This window comes from Cygnus olor, chromosome 3, assembly GCF_009769625.2.
Source record: "Cygnus olor isolate bCygOlo1 chromosome 3, bCygOlo1.pri.v2, whole genome shotgun sequence".
Taxonomy (NCBI): Eukaryota; Metazoa; Chordata; class Aves; order Anseriformes; family Anatidae; genus Cygnus; species Cygnus olor.
The window spans coordinates 23,600,925-23,620,541 of NC_049171.1; the positions used below are offsets into that span (position 1 = coordinate 23,600,925).

At 33.2% G+C, this 19,617-nt stretch overlaps 1 protein-coding gene across 4 annotated transcripts in view; it reads right to left on the minus strand.

The window, feature by feature from the left end:
• The window catches only part of CSMD1 (CUB and Sushi multiple domains 1), a 1,148,093-nt gene that overhangs the window by 431,451 nt on the left and 697,025 nt on the right, over nucleotides 1-19,617 (minus strand). The window lies entirely within an intron of this gene.

Below are 19,617 nucleotides of genomic sequence, written 5' to 3' on the forward strand. Positions count from 1 at the left end.
AAAATAATCATTTGTCAGGGTTGAAAAAATTCCTGTTTAGAATTCCTTAATGACAAAAAAAAAAAAAAAAAAGCCAAAATATATTGTTGTATTGTTTACAATGAATATTTGTCAACAGTAATTCACTGTCATCTAATCTCAATATCTTACTAGCTTAATAACTATAACCATGGGAGTTTGTTTGTTTGTTTCATTATAGCTAGCCATTTTATGGTCAAAACTTGTATCTCCAAACTACTCTGATGTGAATTAGAATAGAAACATAATATTTTAGTGTGTGTGTTTGTATGTGCATGTTTGTGTATGCAAGTGTGTATCAAATAATTCAGCAAACAATAACCAAATTAAATTATGACAAAACACGATCATCTGAGTCCCTGCTGCGTCAGTTACCTCACAGTAAATCAAATGTAAGGCATGAAGAAAGGATTAATAAGGGTTATGGGCACAAGATAATGTTAAGCTTGGATAGTACTTTATTGCTAAATAAATATCTTGCTATAACTGTTTTGTGTGTATTCATGTCTACCCATACTTAATTTAAAAAATAATACTAATAATAAAAAAAACAACTAAATGTAGAGCAACTACATAGCATTAGCTATCAGTAAAGAAAGAGTGCATAACAAAAATTTGTCTAGTACAGACAACAGGCCCTTGCACCAGATTTTGTCGTATTATAGTCTACCGTTGCACCATACCATTTGTTAATACAAACAGCTTCAAGTACCTCAGAGTACTTTCTGGTACCTCAGAGTTCCCAAAATGCTGACAGTTCATTTTCACATCTTAGTTTACCAGCTGATTTTTATTGTTGTTTGTTTTTGTTTGCTTTTTTTTTTTATTATTTTTTTTTATGAAATACACATGCAATAGCATTCTATCTGGCATATCCAGAATTCTGGATTTTAAAGTGCATGGAACTCTTGGCTGTAATATTAAATTCTTGTATGAACTAAATTGTACATAAATAAAAAAGTAAAAGCACATCCTTCTAAAAGTGCATTCAAAGTACATCTTTCATTAGCCACATTTATAATAAACAGTTATTTCCCAGGCACACAATATACACATATTTTCAGATCTACGCGAACCCTATAATTTACAGCTAAATAGTTACAAATCTCCCCATTATCCCATGTAAGATAATGGTAATATGAACATGAAACTGAGACAGTATTTTAAGTAGCCTATTTTATCAGAGTTCTAATTTAGCTGTGTGATTTCTGTGATAGTGTACTAGACAGGAATATATTTACTGGAAATGCTGCTTGTCTTTTAACTGAAGACAATGAGACAGTGAAATACGACTGAGTGGCTAATTTAATTATAAGGATGTTTCAGGAAGCAAGCTTATAAACTGTGCATGACTTTTTTTCTTTTTATCTTTTTTTTTTTTCTGTAAGGTGTTCAAAATGTCTTCATGGCAGTAGACAAATTCAGAAATAACAATAAATTCTGAAAAGAGAGTTAGACTTGAATCCTGTGAATCACTCTTGTATATGTGTCAGACTGGACATTAGGAAAAATTTCTTTAATGTGTGGGTCAAACACTAGAATAGGCATCCTAGAGAAATGGTTGATGCCCCAAGCCTGTCAGTGTTCATGAAGCATTTGGATAATGCCCTTAATAATATGCTTTCATTTTTGGTTAGCCCTGCCCTGTCAGGCAGTTGGACTTGATAATCATTGTAGGTCCCTTCCAAATGAACTATTCTATTCTATTCTATTCTATTCTATTCTATTCTATTCTATTCTATTCTATTCTATTCTATTCTATTCTATTCTATTCATTTCTATTCATTTCTATTCATTTCTATTCATTTCTATTTCTATTCTAATTACATTTATATTCTATTTCCACTGCGTATGAATGAAGGTAGGTTGTTACTGCTGAAAGTGACATATTGCGTTACAACAGGCAGATCTGTAACCCATACAAAAGTTGAAGGTAATATGAAAAATTGATTTGTTTCCTTCTTACTTATTTCTAGGTCTTATTTATCATGGAATGGGACTCTAATAAAATATCCCCATCACACAGGAAATGTCAAAAAAAAAAAAAAGATTTAGTAACTTTATAGATGTGCTTCTCAGAGAAAAGTAAAACAAGCACTGTCAAGGGCAGTTCTTTTACAATCCCACATAACTGAATACTGTATATGCAACAAAAGATACAAAATCTAGGAGAAAGGTCCCTAAAACACATAGTCATTGATAAACTACTTCATCTTTTTGGTATACAAAATGTTACTCTATTGCAGGGGGAAAGACTTGGCCACCTATTTGGGTTCACTAATATACTTAGGCGGCATATCACTGCTCAACCAGGAAAAGACAGTCCTCCCAGTCCCACAAGGGACAATACAGTCCCATGTCTGAGGCTGTAGAAAGAGGAGGAAGATTTCCTTTGAGCATTACCAGCTGAGAGGTGCATCACATACCACAGTTTCTGGATAAGTGCTCATATGTTCTCAGTATGCTAGAGTTGGTGCAGTGTGTTTTCTCTAACTCAGTGCAGCCTTTGCTGTTACGGATGAACTTTTGTTATTAATTGAGTACCCATGCAAAACAGGCATTGTGATTATGTCTAGAGTAGTTTATTGAACAATGCCCCAGAGTATGTGCTCCGAAAGGTTAAAGTAATTCCTGAAACTGTTTTGCCCAGGACTGAATAGTGTTCCCTCCAAATTTGTTGGGCACTGTGTAGGCGTTAGTCTAAACTACAGATTCTCAACAGACATTGTGAATGTCACCACCTCTTCTGACTGCTAAAAAAAAATAATAATAAATTAATAATTTGGACTTAATTACGCTGTTAAATTGCAGGGCATTAAATTACAAATTAATCAGATAACGAAGAAAACTATTGCATATTTAAATGCTGTTCTTCTGTTTAAGAAATGCCACAATATCTTAAAAATTACTTGATTCCTCGAAAAAACAATTTCCACTATAACTTCAACTTAATTCTGTTTGACATTATTAAAGCAATGCTGCATCTAAAACCATACGTAATCTGAATCTCTACAATCAGATGAGGACTTGGAAATCCTTGGAATATCAGTCAGAATTTTTTCAGGTGAGATAAAAATTATTATTTTTTATTATTATTATTATTATTATTATTATTATTATTATTATTATTATTATTAATATCAAGGTTCTCCTTAGAAATTTTCATGCTTTGGTCTTTACTGAGGATTTCTTCAATGTTTTCTAACAAGGATACCAAAGGTCTTTCTTATTTCTTTTTTAATTAAAGACACTTATTGTTTTGGAAGTAATACGAAACAGATCAGGTTATTCTGTTTGAGTTCTGTCTCTGCACTTGAAAAGGCAAGGTTTTTCTGAAACTGATTTTAAGGACTAGCATGTGATGGTTTGACTGGACTAGAGAAAGTGATATCTAATCTAAAATACATAAATCAAGTTTTTCATGTGTATATGAAAAATATATGTTATTTAAGCATGTGCTGGAAATGTTTTCATCTCAGCTACTGATGTCAGCTAGTCCCTTAGCTTCTAACATCAGAAGGCTTAAAATTGGTTGTCACTTTGACAAGTGACATGTTTGAATGCTGTGTGTTAAACAGTATTTGAGTCCACACAGTGAGGATTAAAGGAAACAAAATAGCTGTTCATTCACTGAGTGACCTGTTAAAGAGCTATCCCATAGGAGGGGGGAAAAAAAAAAAAAAAAGGTAATTTCTCAAACAAATTCGTATAGCAATGCATTTATCTGAGGCTTGAGAATGAAAATTGTACAGGGAACCTCAGCCCTCTTATTTCTAAATACAAGATTTTTGCACAGTGCTCCACAGAACAAGGCAGATATTTCAGAGAATTCCTGTGCACGCTGCTTATTGCAGCACCATAAAGACCTACTTGGCCAGGTTTGGAGTTCTATAGTTATATTAGAGTGATACTACTCCTCAGCTGATAAACACTCCTTCTCACAAGAAATAATGAGAAATAATTATACTGTGTCAGCTAACTCTCCTTGTAAACCTGAAGGTAGTTTGGCTGGAACAGGATCACAAATAGCAGAGACTTTCTTACTGTTGAGCACTGTGAGGAGTAAATAAACAACTTCATGTTTTACTTTTTCACTTGATGTTTTCATTTTTATTATTATTCCATAATTTCCTCTCAGACACTAATATACTGTTTCTTCAGCCGAAATTTCCCAGTAGTTATGAAATCATATTTAACTCAAATCCAGGTATAGCTACAGTATTTTACACTTAATTAATTGAGAGGAAGAACAATTTTGGTTTTGGTTTGATAAGAAAAGAAACTAATGAATGGTTTTGTCTGAACAAAAAAAATGAAACTTGTCTCTTTATAGGGTTCTTGACATTTTTTGACTATAACCAAATGATATACTATTCTTATCTTAGAAAACTGTTAATACTTTACTTCCCTTAAATTGAAAATGCAGGAAAGAATTAAAAGAAAATAAATCTGTGGATTTGGGAGTTTATTTTGTCAACTCATTTACACTTATCCTTCTGTCTACTTTACCTATTTTCCCCATTTTGTGTTCAGCCAAACAGTGATATATGGTTTAATATATGTTTGTTATATTGAGTCCATGTGAAGTTGTTACATTCATTAAGATCATAACTAACTTGATTGCATTATGTACAAGCATTGCCTAGAAAACAATTCAGATATGTTTCATATGGAATGATTAATAAGAGAAAAGTGAGAGGACTACTTTGTGATAACTTCAAGGAATTTTCAAAATGCATTATTATAGAACATTTTCAAAGTCTGGTAAAATGTTATTCATTCCTTTCTGTCCCTTCTCAGGGCACTTACTAATTGTTACATTGAAAATGCTAATGACTGATCTATTTTAAACTCAATTATGATTTAATATAAAAATATTTCATATTATATTTTTCCATTAAGCAAATAAAGTTTTAAGTGACAAGACCATATTCAGATTCCTTGAATTGGAAATTTAAAGCAAAAAATTGATATTTTGTCCCAAAATTGATTCAGATCATAGCCTTCCAAGAAAAAAAATAAATTTTTCATGTCACCTAAGCAGAAGTTTACTTACATGCTCTGAAGCACTTTGGCCTGGTGAAATGAGGAGAAAAAGTTGGGCTTCGTCCTATCTAATTTCAACTGTTCAGTAGTCTCCACCTGGGCTAAGCTCCCTGTACAGTCAAGGGAGGGGAACAGGTATTTTGGGAGCACACATTGCATGAAGTATTTTAGACTTCCACATTAGTTTGAGATCAATCTCACCTTAGAAATGAGAGAACTAGAATATCAATTTCAACAGTTAAATATTAACAGTTGAACCTTATCAAAGGCATATAAATGTTATTATAATTTAGATCATGTGACATGCCAAAATTCAGAATGTTATTCTCTGAAGAAAGCTGCCTCAGTTTCTCTCCAGTTATTCTAATTATTTTGTGGCCAAAATCTCCAGTCTTTTTTGCAAGATTTTTAATTTTTTTATTATTATTATTTTTTAAGTGGTGTTTGGAAAGCAGCTTTATAAAGAACACCTCAGCTTATTGATTCAACAGTATTAGCAAATATTTTTTTTCATTACTGCTCTGATATTTGACAAACATAATTGGGACAATATTCCATGGCACTCTGGATAGGGTATGCCTCCTCTGGAATATTATTACTGTGCTTGAGCTAGTGAATAAAGGAACAATAATTCCTTACATGTCTAGGTTTTTGCTGATATATAGCTTTCATTGTCCGGCTAAAGTGGAACATTAAGTTCTAGGACACAGCAATCAATTAGATTTTATTGTTCAATGCAGTGATATTCAACCAAGACCCTAAATATTGCAAGCCACTCTGCCGTACCTTTGCAAGGAATTCTTAGGTCCAGACTCAGAGAAGATATGTGTAGGGTCTTAATATGGCAGCTGTTCTGAAGGGAAATGAAAATTTAAAACAAGCTCACAATTGAACAAACAAAACTAAGTTGTGGGCTTTTTTGTTGCAACTGATATACAGCAATTGAGCACTTCGGTGATAAAAATTTTGCCTTAAAAAATTCTCTTGTTGATTGCAATTATTAACAGCTGCAATGATAAAATTTAGTTCTCATAGCAGATAGTATTCTCTTTAGGAGCATTGCAGCTACAGTGTATTTAGTGCCATTACTCAGATGGGGATTTTTGTTAACACTCTGAAAACTGTAGTTTATTTTTCCTTTTAACTTTGTTCATACTAAACCCTTAAAAAAAAAATCATTAGTGGTCCATAAATGAGAAATTTGAATTTCATCAATAACTTTTAGAAATTACTCATTTAAAAAATAAGTTGAGAAATTATCTGTTTTTTTGTTTGTTTGTTTTGTTTTTAATTTATTTTCATTTACTATAAGTTCCTAATAAAGGATTAAAACCTAACATGATAGATTGCAAAATGCAGATGTCTAAAACAATGTTCAGTAACCATTAATCTTATAAAATATTTCTTATTTTCCAATTTTATTGTCATTTTTCATACAGATACTAATCTCCCAGAATTGTTCCTTCTTAGTCACATCAGCTAAGAAAAATGCAAATGTGCAGACACATCGTTATGAAAAACATATTTAAAATATACAAAATAATAACTAGTGCAAATGGGATGGAAATTTTTAAGTGCATTAGGGACCTATTATACTTTTTTTTTTTTTTTTTCCCCTCTGGAAAAGGTCTATTCTCTAATGCTCTAAAGGATGTAAACTTATGACAGATAACAGGACATTCTTAACATAGGTAGTTGCAATGAAAAAGGTATCAGCAGGTATATTAAGTTTGCAGTAATGCAGTCCTACAATGTCTTTTCATTTGTAGATGCAGCCATAGATTTTCAAAGCAATCTAAAATCAATATACTAATATTATGAATTGAAAAATGTTTTAAAATTCAGTATAACTAATTTCATTTCATTACTTTAATAACAGTTTTCTTTGTTGTTGCTTTTTCTTGGATGGGGACATTTAGCAACAGTCTCTAAAGGAGAAATTTAAGAATAAGTTTCAGAGCTCTTCTAGATTGTGCCTTTCTGCCATCTCTATGGAGAATGAGTTTAGGATCGATCTATCTGACATACTGTCTTCGATAGTAAAACACAAAAGAAGAAAAATCTCATTATTGGTTCTCTACATTCTTTACAATCCTTTATTATGGCTCTCTCAGATCATAAATCAATGAAATACTGTTATCTTACAATATAGTTAAACAATATCTGATAAAAGAACATAACTCATTGACTACCATCTGTAGACTGGCCAGAATGGGAATAATAGATAGTATTTTAAGTTTTACAAGGATACAACTGTACATAATTTAACTTATTTTCTGAAAAAAACGTACATTTGCTCTGCAAAATTTTATGAAACTACATTTCTGTTTCATAATACTACTTCATAAAATATATCTATTAAAAAAAAAAAGATTTAAATGTCTCAGATTTATGGAATTCGCTAAGATTCCATGAAAGTAAACAATACTAATCAAAATAGAGGATAAAATAACCAGGATAAGGAAATTTTATAAATATTATTCCATTTCAATGTATATTGAAACCAAGATAACTGATTAACTTATCAGACTATCATCTGCTACATCGTAAGAACTTAAATCTAGAATAATTTCCTGAATAACCTAGTCCTCACTTATTCTGGGGAAGATGATATACACATTAAGTGTATGTATTTATAAATATTATTCCATCTTCAGTCAATTTGACAGCATAGGAAGAAACCCTTTCCAGTGTAAAAGGCAGCAGCAGCTTGCCTTGTGCTCACAGACATTATAATGCTATAAAGCCCCAGCTGTGCTCAGCGATCTTCTGATATCTCTAGCTTAAATCAGGTCAGCCAGGTTTGTGCCACAAATATGTGCATGCACATCCACTTTTCTACGTGAAAACTAGATTTATTGTTTATAAAAATGTCATTATACCTCTTCTCCAAGAGTAACACAATCGTATGACTAACCAGACATCATGAAAAAGCCTCACTGACAGCTGTGAACAAGCATTATTCTCAATGGGATTGGTCTATAGCACACAACATGATTAGTATCACTTGAAACATGACTCAGTAATGCAAGAAACAATCTTTTTTTAATTACATCTTCACTTATTTTTTGCTTTACACACCACCCCATTCTTCCAAGGCCTTCTGAGTACGGGGACTATTTGTAGTCTCCATAAATTTCTATATTCTACATGCATTTCTGCATGTATATATTCCAATCCCACACCTATTTGCATTCAGCAACCCAGATCATAACTAAAGTGGTTCACTCTTTCCAGAAAGCATTGCCTCACTTTGAATCGAGTTTGATACATATATTCCACAGTATGAATCCAATTTGTAATGAATGTAGTACCACTGATATAACAGTGTTAAATGAAATTGGTTCATGTTAACCAAGTTTCTTCCAGCTCTCCAGGATTTAAAAGTGCCTTGTAGAGAAGCCATCTTTCAAGTCAAGTTGCTCTAAGGACTATCATCTGAGAACGACTTAGACAAAACCTTCGGGAGAAAAGGTAGTGTAACTGACTACCAACCAATTCAGAACTGATTGAGAGTTTTGCGTTACTTACAGGAAAAAAGATTAATCTCAAGTTAAATCAATTATTGATTCCTCAATTTTGATTCCCCAGGTTCAGTGAAATGTGTAAGACATTATACATGATACTTTAACATTACATACCATGTTATCATTTTTCTTTTTGGTATTAAAAAATAAATACATCCAAAGTGTTTACAATTTTCATTTTGTCTGAATTTTTATGCATGTAAAATTCAATCTTGTCTGCAATAATGAGAAAGTCTGAACTAGTCTGATGATACAAGGAATGCTCATATTGCCAAGGTCAAGCTATTTTAAAATCTGATTTATCAGTTCTTTACAATTATATATATATATCATCTCTGAAAGTGTGTTCATGTGGAAGTCACTGCTAAAATGTGACAGAAGCCAAAACCCACAAATATTTAAAAAGAACTAGTGAAGAATGGTCCATCAATAGTTTTTAACTGTGATAGTTAAACGAACCATTCAGTTCATGAATGGTTCTATGGCAAAAATACAATAGTATAAAATATACTAATAATATAAAATTATTCTGCATTAAAAATGACTCACATCTGTAACTCCCTCCTAATAGAAATACTAAATTACTATTAGACCATTATTATTATAGTTAAGGAAATACAGAGAACTTATTAAAACGAGAAATGATAGCGCTACTGCAAACAACAGTATAGTTCCAGCTGCATCTTTTTGTTTAACTTGCGAATGTTAAGAAACAGCCCAGTCTGACTGAAAAGGGCAGTTGAAAAACAAACAAACAAACAAACAAAACTCAGTTGAGTTTTTATGGACTGATAATTAACAATTTAGGATTCAATTCTGAAAATCCTTGATCAATAGTGAATTCTCATTGAAGTCTACAGGACAATCACATTATTTCTGTCTGGTACTAGAAGTTTCCTCGTGTTTATAAAAAGGACTATAAAATGTTTCTGTTTGAGAAAACCGAAAATAGAGTATTTAATCATAATACCAAATATATATATATATTATTTTTTTTTCTGTTCAATGTATAATATGATGTGTTTGCTGAGATATTGACTCTTAGCATCTTTGAAAATCACATCATTTAGTATCTTCAAGTGTTCCAGAATTTGGGCAATTAAATTTCAAAATTTCAGTGTGATCAGCAAATATACAACTTGGATAAAACATTAGCATGATGGTAGCCAAGCAACGATAATATTTAAACAACAGCCTTCTTATTCAGTATCTTCACGTGGTAACATTCAAAAACAGACAAGCAAGTGAACCCACCATGTAGGAATAGCCCTAACCACATGTCCAAACTGTGCTCTTCATATCTCTAAAAAGTAAGTTTTCCCTTGGGATGTAAGCTTTGTGTAGCTCCATCACTACTTTTTTCCTAATCATGTTAAGCACTGAGTTAGACAAACAACCCCGTATTTACTCATTTCAGTGATAGTATGTGTTTCATTGATATTCTGAAGTGGTAAAATTAACCTTGCTGGGTTTTGTTGATACTTTGATTAATGTTCAAGTGTAAATTTTTTTTCCCTGCCAATTCTAAAACTAGTCTCAATGTAGACCTAAGGCAAATGTTTAAATTCTTAGTACGTATTGTCAAGCTTGTCAAGTTGACTTATCTACATTTTTCACACATTTTCCTTACATTGACCATATTATTTTGTTCTTACAGTTATATAATTAAGTAGAAGTCTCTAACATTATGTTTAGGCTATTTTAAGTGTCAAAAAGTAACTTTATTTCCATTGGAACCACAAAGTTTTCCCTGAAAAATAGAAGTTGTGAGTGAAAAATGCAATTTTCTAGCAATATATGCCTGTTTAATTTTCCTTTTTGTCTGTGTACAGAAATTAAAGATATTAGTTAGAAGCAAACAGAAAAACTTGATGTTCCCCCACATACGCTGCTTAGTAATTACCAGAAAATGATAACTTTATAATGAAAAGAACTATGCAACCACTATAGGAACTGACATTTAGCTAGCTCAGGTTCACAAAAAAATGTCTCATTTCCTTGAAATCATAACATCATGAAATATGATTTCCAGGCTGAACCAGCAGTATAATGCAACAAAGAGTACCAATGACAGATATAAGATATTGACTGCATCTTATTTGGAGAAAATTTCAGCCTAACACTGGAGAACTGAAATAAGAAAAAAATCATAATAATAACCTTCCCCATACTGATTTATTTATTTATTTATTTTTGTATGCTATGAAGCTGACATATTTTACTTTAAAATAGAATTACTGTATAAAGAAAACACCTTTTGCACAGACTCTGGATTTACTGTTTAGTTACTGTCTAGTGTCTTGTCAAGCAAGAGTAATATTTGTTGGTTCAGTGGGACAAATATCTCTCAAATGTCACGGAAGAATAAATAAGCAATAGGTCATGCTAAAATAACACATCTTAATACCGAAATCAAGAAGCTCAAAAAAAAAAAAAAAAAAAAAACCAACACCAAAGTTATGCATAGCCTATTGTAAATGTATATTGTACATAGCATCATAGAGTATCTGGCAGCAGATGAATTCTCTTATTTTAGATACACCCCTACTAAGTTTTATGTCTGGTGTATTTCCAAATAATAAAAAAATAAAATAAAAATAAGAAAATGTAAAGATGATTTCCAAAGAGATGCTATAGGCATTTCTGATTCAATATATGATTAAAATAGTATTAATTTCAAGTAGTCTATAGGTCTATAGGTATTGTCAGAATAAATATATTTTGATGATGTTTCCCTTAAGTGGGGTCAGGAGAGAGAAACTTTCCTGCTAAATTGATATCAGAGTGCAAACACATACCTGTTTATAATAATGCATATTCTGGAAGCCAGGATATTTTATTTGAATTTTGGACACAGAATTTACTCAATTTCCTTATTTCTAAATGATATGATTACCATTATAACTATCAGTAAGTTGTCTCAGTGACAACTGCAGCACCACTACCACCAGGATGTGAATTGCTTCCATGTTGTTTTTCAGCAGTAAGCATGCATTTTATTTTATTTTATTTTATTTTATTGAATGCATTCCTGTTGTTGTTGTTTTTGTATGTTTCTTTGTTTATTCAACCAGCCTTGGTCTGTGCTAAGTGAGCATGGAATTTGATGAGCAATTTTGCCAGAATCAGATATGGTCCCAAGCTTTTTTTTGGTGGATATTTCAGGGTTCCTTGTGAAAGTAGTAACATTTTTTTTATCTTTTAACATCCAGATATTTTCTGGCCAGAAAGAAAGTATTAGCAACAATGAACATTGTAACATAGATATTTTTCCACTGCTAAGAGGCAAAACCCTGAAGCTAGTAAAATGAATAGCTTAGCTAGATAGCAGCTCTGTTATTTTTAATTGCTGACATGATGAGTAATTTATGGTTCCATCAAATTTTCATATATTTTGAAGCTGCCCATACTGCTTTATGAGGATTATTGCCTACACTGCAAATACTACACCCAGACATGTTACTTTCTTAATATAACAAGTAAAACTTACTAATTCTAAGAAAAACAAAAAACAAAATAACAATGGCAACAACAAAAAGTTCTAAAAATATATATATTTTAGAAAAGTTATATATACACTCTTAAAAAATATTTCATAATATATAGATGAAGGGTAGCACAATTGCTACTGCATCCTATTATAAGACAAGTTTTTCCAAAGCAGTCTTTCAGTTCCTGACTCCTCTGAAATTTGAATAAAATTTGATTAAGTTTACACCTACATACTGTTTCAAAAGTTCCAGCAGCATGCAAACGTACTATATTGCACACGCTGCTGCCATTGTTTCCTTTATCATTACTGAAAAGTTAACCTAAATATTCTATTGCCCCTCACTGTCTTCTTCACCAGAACCATCCCGTTTTCATATCTTTAGATTCACATACTTACTTCCTTCTTTGCAGTAGGAAAAAATAGTAGAATTTATGTATTAGGAGAATTTCTGTATCCTCCTCTGCTTCCTGACACCCTGAACATTTCATTATAATTGATAGGTTCAGATAAAACCATGTTCAGATTCTAGATTAACCAACAGCAGCAGACGCGAATTATTTGCAGCTCTGCAAATAGAGCAGGTAGTTTTCAGAGAACTTCAATAAACAGGTCAGTAGAGGAGACAAGGGAATAGTGGGACAGTCCATTAAAGTTAATTAGCTTGTTAAAGTAATTACTTTACATATTGGGTGTAATACTACCCTGAACTTTCTGGCTTATTTTTCATTTATTCCTTCCTTGGGAAATTTTTCCTTCACTTGTTAAAAGCTCTACCACCCACTAGCATGGAAAGAAGAAAGAACAGCTCCTAACTGCTTACAAAGAAAAAATGTCTTCTGCCACCTCTTCCCCCAGACTTCATAGACTGAAGTTAGTTTTAACACATATCACTGTTATGCAGCACATGAGGCTGTGGTTCAGCTTAGGCCCTGAGAAACCTGCCTGTCCCATGAAATAGACTTCACCACAAAACTGTAATTTCTGTCTTTTGTGGATTAAAGATGGTATTGCTACTACAGCAGAGATTGCTATCAAATTGCAAGTGGTATATAGAATCACAACCTAGAATTTTAGGTTGGAACAGACCCTTAAAATCATCAAGTCCAACCATCTCCTACAACTACCAAGTCTACCCCTGATCTATGTCCCTGAATGCCACTTCCACGCTTAAATACCTCCGGGGATGGTGACTCCAACACTTCCCTAGGCAGCGCGTTCCAATGTCTAACCACTCCTTCTATTAAGAAATTCTTCCTGTTACCCACTCTAAACCTCCCCCGGCACAACCTGAGGCCATTTTCTTATGTCCTAATATTCCTTGTATCTGTTACGGATAGAAAGGAATAGTTGACAAGAAATGGTAAATAAAGGAGAGTTCCAACATGTTTAAGGTGACTTTTAAAAATCGTAGACGAAACCACCACCAACCAACCATAAAAACAAAACAAAACAAAACAAAACACCACTCAGGTGAGTGCATTGCCTGAAAGCATTGCCAAAAAATGCAACAGGACATGAAGGGTAAGGAAAAAAACCATTTGGTTCTTTGAAGCTCTTTTTGCCCTGCATGGAGGAATGCATCTTGACGTGGCTGGGGACATAAGTAGGGTTTCTGATTGACCTTGGGAGCTATGCCAGCGGAAGTTTTAACTGTAAGTGGGAAGAATAGATCGGAGGGTAGGGAACAGATTAAAATCCATTAATAATAATAATAATAATAAAAAACCTCAGAGATATAGGTTTCTAGAACCTTACAATAGCAGACACAATGTGAAGAGCTACACAAGTGAAGGAAGAAAACAACAAATAAGAATTCAGAATCCTTGGGTATGAGAACATTGATACCCAACACATGACAAAAAGCAATTTATAACAAAATAAACATCCATAAAATATTCAGGAACACAACATAGCTACTACTGAAAATTGGCAACATTAATTATGACTTCAGAAACCAAAAATGAGTATTTTTTGTTGAGAACCAATTAGCAGCTAATTGCTTTAACATAGGCTTTAACACCTGTGAATGTCATTTACATAGACATGTACAAATAGACAATTACAATGATGAAATTAAAGAGTAATTCCAAAAGTATAGGAAGCTGCAGACTGTAACACTAAATTACTGGAGTTCTGTGCTGAAAACACAACAAAACATGGCTATTTTCTACTAACAGAAAATCTTTTTAACGATTTCAGAACCACAAAAGGCCTCTGAATAGAGGGAGAATAGCGGGGAAATAGCAAAGAATGGTGAATCATGTATCAGAAACAAATGATGTTTTATTAATGAAAAACGAACAAGAATTTGACTCTGAAGATTGCTTATTAAAAAGCTTCTTGCTATGCTTATCTTGAAGGAAATCTGAATGGCCACATCCATTCACCATGGATTTTCAGAAATGAATTTGTCATATTTCATCAGAAGTTAGTGTGAGATATTTCAAAATATTATACGATGACAAGAAAATAAAATCACTGAAATCTAGCATACCAAAATAAAAGCTTTCAATCCTTCAACATAGGAATGACTATCGAATACAGATACATTTTCCTAGTTCTATTTGATGTTGCCTGTTTTGTATCATGGAAAATCATAGAATGGCTTGGGTTGGAAGGGACCTTAAAGATAACCTAGTTCCAACCCCCCTGCCGTGGGAAAGGATGCCTCCCACTAGACCGAAGCCCCATCCCACCTGGCCTTAAACACTTCCAGGGATGGGGCATCCATGGCTTCTCTGGGCAATCTGTTCCAGTGCTTCACCACCCTCACAGTAAAGAATTTTCTCCTAATATCTAATCCAAATCTTCCCTCTTTGAGTTTAAAGCCACTCCCCCTTGCCCTTATCACTACACCCCCTGACAAAAAGTCCCTCCCCAGCTTTCCTATAAGCCCCCTTTAGGTAGTGGAAGGCCGCTATAAGGTCTACCCAGAGCCTTCTCTTCTCGAGGCTGAACAACACCAACTCCTTCAGCCTGTCATCGTGGGAGAGGTGCTCCAGCCCCTTGATCATCCTCATAGCCCTACTCTGAACTTGTTCTAATATTGCCATGTCCTTCTTGTGCTGGGGGCCCTGGAGCTGAACTCGGCACTCCGGGTGGGGGCTCTGGAGAGCAGAGAGGGAGAATCACCTCCTGGTCGAGGGAGGCCACAATTTTTAATGCTTTAGACAGATAGATACAACACCAACCCTACTAAAATGACGTAACAACAAAATAGACTTTCAAGCTTGAAAAAATAAATAGTAAAAAAAATCTCAGTTAGTGTTAACATTATTTCAGTAGACAAAATTATGCAAGAAATAGCTTTGTGTATCTTGACAGTAAGAAAGACTGTAAAGGGAAGTACCACAAATACACAAGAAATCAGCTGCTGTTTTAACTGCCTAAACAAAATTAGGTTATCAAGAACAATATACACTTTATAAAGCAAACTATTGCTTCCGCTTTAATAATTACAGTCTTAATGTGCAGGTCAAAGCTGGAAATCTACTGAAAGTCAGGACAGTTCGACAGCAAAAGCTTCATGAACATTTTAGTTGAAAGGAATGAATGCATTTATAAACAGATCTAGTTATTCAGAGAAGCTTACAACTCCTAATCTCTGAAGTTATTTAGAAAAGAATGTGCAAATATCTAGAGCAGGAGTTAATCATGATTTTAAATCACATATTCAGCATGTCTGTCAGTACATTGCAGGATGAAGCAGCCAACTTAGAGAAAGCATATCGTCAAACACTGCTTTTGACTAATGGGATTTTACAGGTGTTTGGTGTGTCCTAAGTATCATCTAAAGGCAGAGGAAAGATTTATTCTTTCCCCTTAGTTAAATTTTCAGAGCATCAGAATGAAGTGCTGAAGTAGTTTTCTTTCCATTTTTGTACTAATCACATTTTTACTTCACAGTAAAGTTTCTGCTAAAGGTACTGATAGTATCCTAAATTTAAGTAAGGTACTATTATACAGTACTGTCCAACCAAACTCCAGTTGCCTGACACTGCAGTTAAAAGGTCTGCATCTATGTGCTATCCTATCACAAGAACTATCGTCACTGAACATTTACTTCCTCAGCACTGCATGGCTGTCTGATTAGCATTATTTTTTCAGTCTGAGTGACTCTTTTCTGAATAAATTATCTGTAGGTCAATTAAACATAATGCAAGTTTAGCAGTTTGTCTAGCTCATTACTTGAATCTGTTTATTATGGGTATTTCTTTCTGGAAACAACTATATTTCAATTTTAAGTAAGATCAAGCCTATTCTCCAGTAGAATATAATTTCTGTGGTTCATTAGATTAAGGCTTGTGAAAGATTACAATGCTACAAGATGCCTTATGGAGTTTAATTATCTACTTTAAGTACATTTTAGAAAACACTGCTGACACACCAGTAAAGTGTGGATTTGTTATCTTTCACAATTGTAAATTGCATCCCAAAGCTGATATCAGGCTACTACTCTCTTAAGTCAATTTCTGTAATAATATTAAATTGCAGTGGTAATGAACACTCACAAAATATCATTATCAAGTTCACAAATCCTAAAAGGGTTTTAATATTTCACTGAGATTTAACTTATACTGGACTATTTCCCGGGTGCTAAGGGAAATGATAAAGTGCCTTACCTATTACCAACCAACTATTTTAGATGATGAGGAAGAATGCGGTGATGTATGTGCACAGTGCTTTTCATATAAAACAGATTTAATTCTTTTTGGTGATGTATTTACGGACAGATCAATCTAAAAGAAAGTAATTCAATCAATCGGTCTTTGTCTTTTCACATGGAACAATTTCCTCAATAACTGGAGTTTGAATTGGATATTTGCAGATTGTGCAAGAGGATTTAGTAACTCTGGGAGGATTTGTGAATATCATAAAATTGCTTGCATTACTAAAAATCTGAAACATTGGAAGATCAGCTCCTATACCTTAAAAAACAACAAAACAAACATACAAAAAACTACAAAAAAAAACAGGTTTGAGATTTTTCAAAGTGCTAATGAGTAGTTTCAAAAGAACATTCCTTACTAAATAGTTCTTCAGTTCATGGCCTCACAAAGCCAATTGCTATGTCAGACCTTCTTTATCAATAGTGTTTTCAATAAAAGAATGGAGACAAGCGTAACAAACATATACTATGCAACATAAATGAATTTGATTGTGACTAATGATCGCTATGGTTAGGTTTTTGCATTTCTTCCAATGGATTTGGGGACTGAAATAACTGATCCTCTCTGCACACAACTGCAGTGGAGAAAGCTGATGAAGAATAGGATGGATAGGGGAAGTCTTTAAAATAGCTCTGGCCCTTCTACTGTGTTATGCATCTTTTGTTCAGGAGAATCTCCTGTACCAGACACACATATGGCAATAAAAACTCCCAAACCAATAATGTATAAATAATATATGGAAAATAATTATGGAAACAAGTTATATTAATCCTAGAAATGATAACATATTCTGCCCTTCAAATGAATTAAGTGAAAGCTGAGAGAAATCTCTCATAAGTAATTAAGTCTCTAGCTAATTATTTTTATATGATGGAGACAGAAAATTCCCTCATTCATAATTCCAGTCCTCCAGCTAAACTGAGAGAAGGAATGATAATGGCAGTTGAGGTGAGACACGTTTTCTTTCATATAGATCTACTGCTTATTTTTATTCCAAAGCTGCATCAGATGACTGGTAAGCTGGTTGTCTGACTAGCATTTCCTCACATCAAGTTCATTTTCACAGTAATCTTTAAAGTTACCTCTGTTTTCTGTTTTTTTTTTTGTTTTGTTTGTTTGTTTGTTTGTATTTGTTTTTAATAATTATTTTCACTATAGAAACTGTTTGCTTTATCTCTTAGACAATAAGAAGTATCTACATCATGGCATGCCAGTCATCCAGTACATTTCCATGAGCAATGAGAAATTTTAGGATATAGAGATGGAGCACTAGATATGAAAAGGGTGGTTGGAAACAGTGCGTGATGTTTAATGACATATTCATCCAACCTGACCTCTTAGGCACCACACAAATGAAGACCTAAAGGACAGATGTATGGAATGAGACTTTTTTCCATAGTCAAAAACTATTAAAACATGAGTATGTCAGTTTATTTTTCTGAAATAACTCTGTAATTTTACCAACATTAATTTATTGTGAGATCCAGCTCATGAGGTAATAAAAACCACTTGTACAACTAGGAATACCAGAAGTGCAACATGTGCTTCTTTAGAATCAGCAAAACCAGGTAAAATAGCATCGAATATGCCAATTCATGTATAATTTACACAATCCTAGGCATGTCAACAATGCTTCTGAATTTGAATCCCATCCTAGATTTCATTGATAATAATAAGAACTAAAACACACTGTTTATGTGGGCTGTTATGAATGCACACCTAATTTTAGGTTAATTTGCAGCCTGCGTCCTATTCTGTAGAACCAACCTAAGATCTAGGCAGAATTTACTCTTACTACAGATTTATATTGGGGATCATTGGGGATCACGGATCAGATTGTACCAAGTCAATAACTGACAGTGTTCTGCTTCTAGGTAGCTAGTCAGTCAAACAGAAATACTCACATATTTATATTAAGATCATCTGTTATGATTTTGTCAACTCTTGCTGGCTAAGAAAGTAAGAAAATTACTAATGTATCCAAACCCACCAGAGGATACAGAAGATTCTTTACACCTCTGCCTTTTCTTCCATGTTCACAGCAGCCCAGACAGATATTTGCCTTTGTGTTGCAAGAATAATTTGTCATCAGCCAGGATCTAATAACAGTTGCTTTACAACATGTTCAGGAAATTGAGATTTTTTTTTTTTTTTCCTTAAAACATATATATGCTGTCCCCAAATACTAAAGACACTTCTTTCATAGAATGTTATTTATTTATGTGTAAATAATTTTATATGTTTATTATTTTATTTATTTATTGCTTATAGTTTATTATATTTTTAAATTGATAAAAATAAATTCTGGCATCAAATGGGAGTAGTGTTTAGGATTGTATTATGCTAGCTCCAAAGTAAGTTACCCTAAACTGAATAGGACTATTGATTTTAGTATGATTACTTGGAGGCAGTTACTGTTACATGTACTTCTACAAGTAAGAAACATTAAAAAACTAGATCACGTAACCTTAAGGTTCCTGCAAGTAATTCTGAAGCCAGTATTTCCTTTTGTAAAAATAGAAAGAGAATTTGGCAGAGGAAAAAATAAACTTCTTAGCTTCCTCACCAGGACTTGACTTTGTTGTACAGCTCATTTCCCAGGCAGATGAACATGTTCTAGTCTATCATTCAAATTAACATTAAAAAGAGAGAGAGACAAAAAGTAAAAGAAACAAACAAACTTTCAAAGTATGATGAAGTGTTCTGACAATGCATTTTATGTAATGAAGACATCAGTACTTAATTCCTGTTTTAATAATGCATTAGTATGGTCTATGGTATGACCCTCTAAATCAGAAATTTAACATATCTTTTTGAATGATCTTCATATTAAAATCTCATTGCTTAACACACATACCCCTTG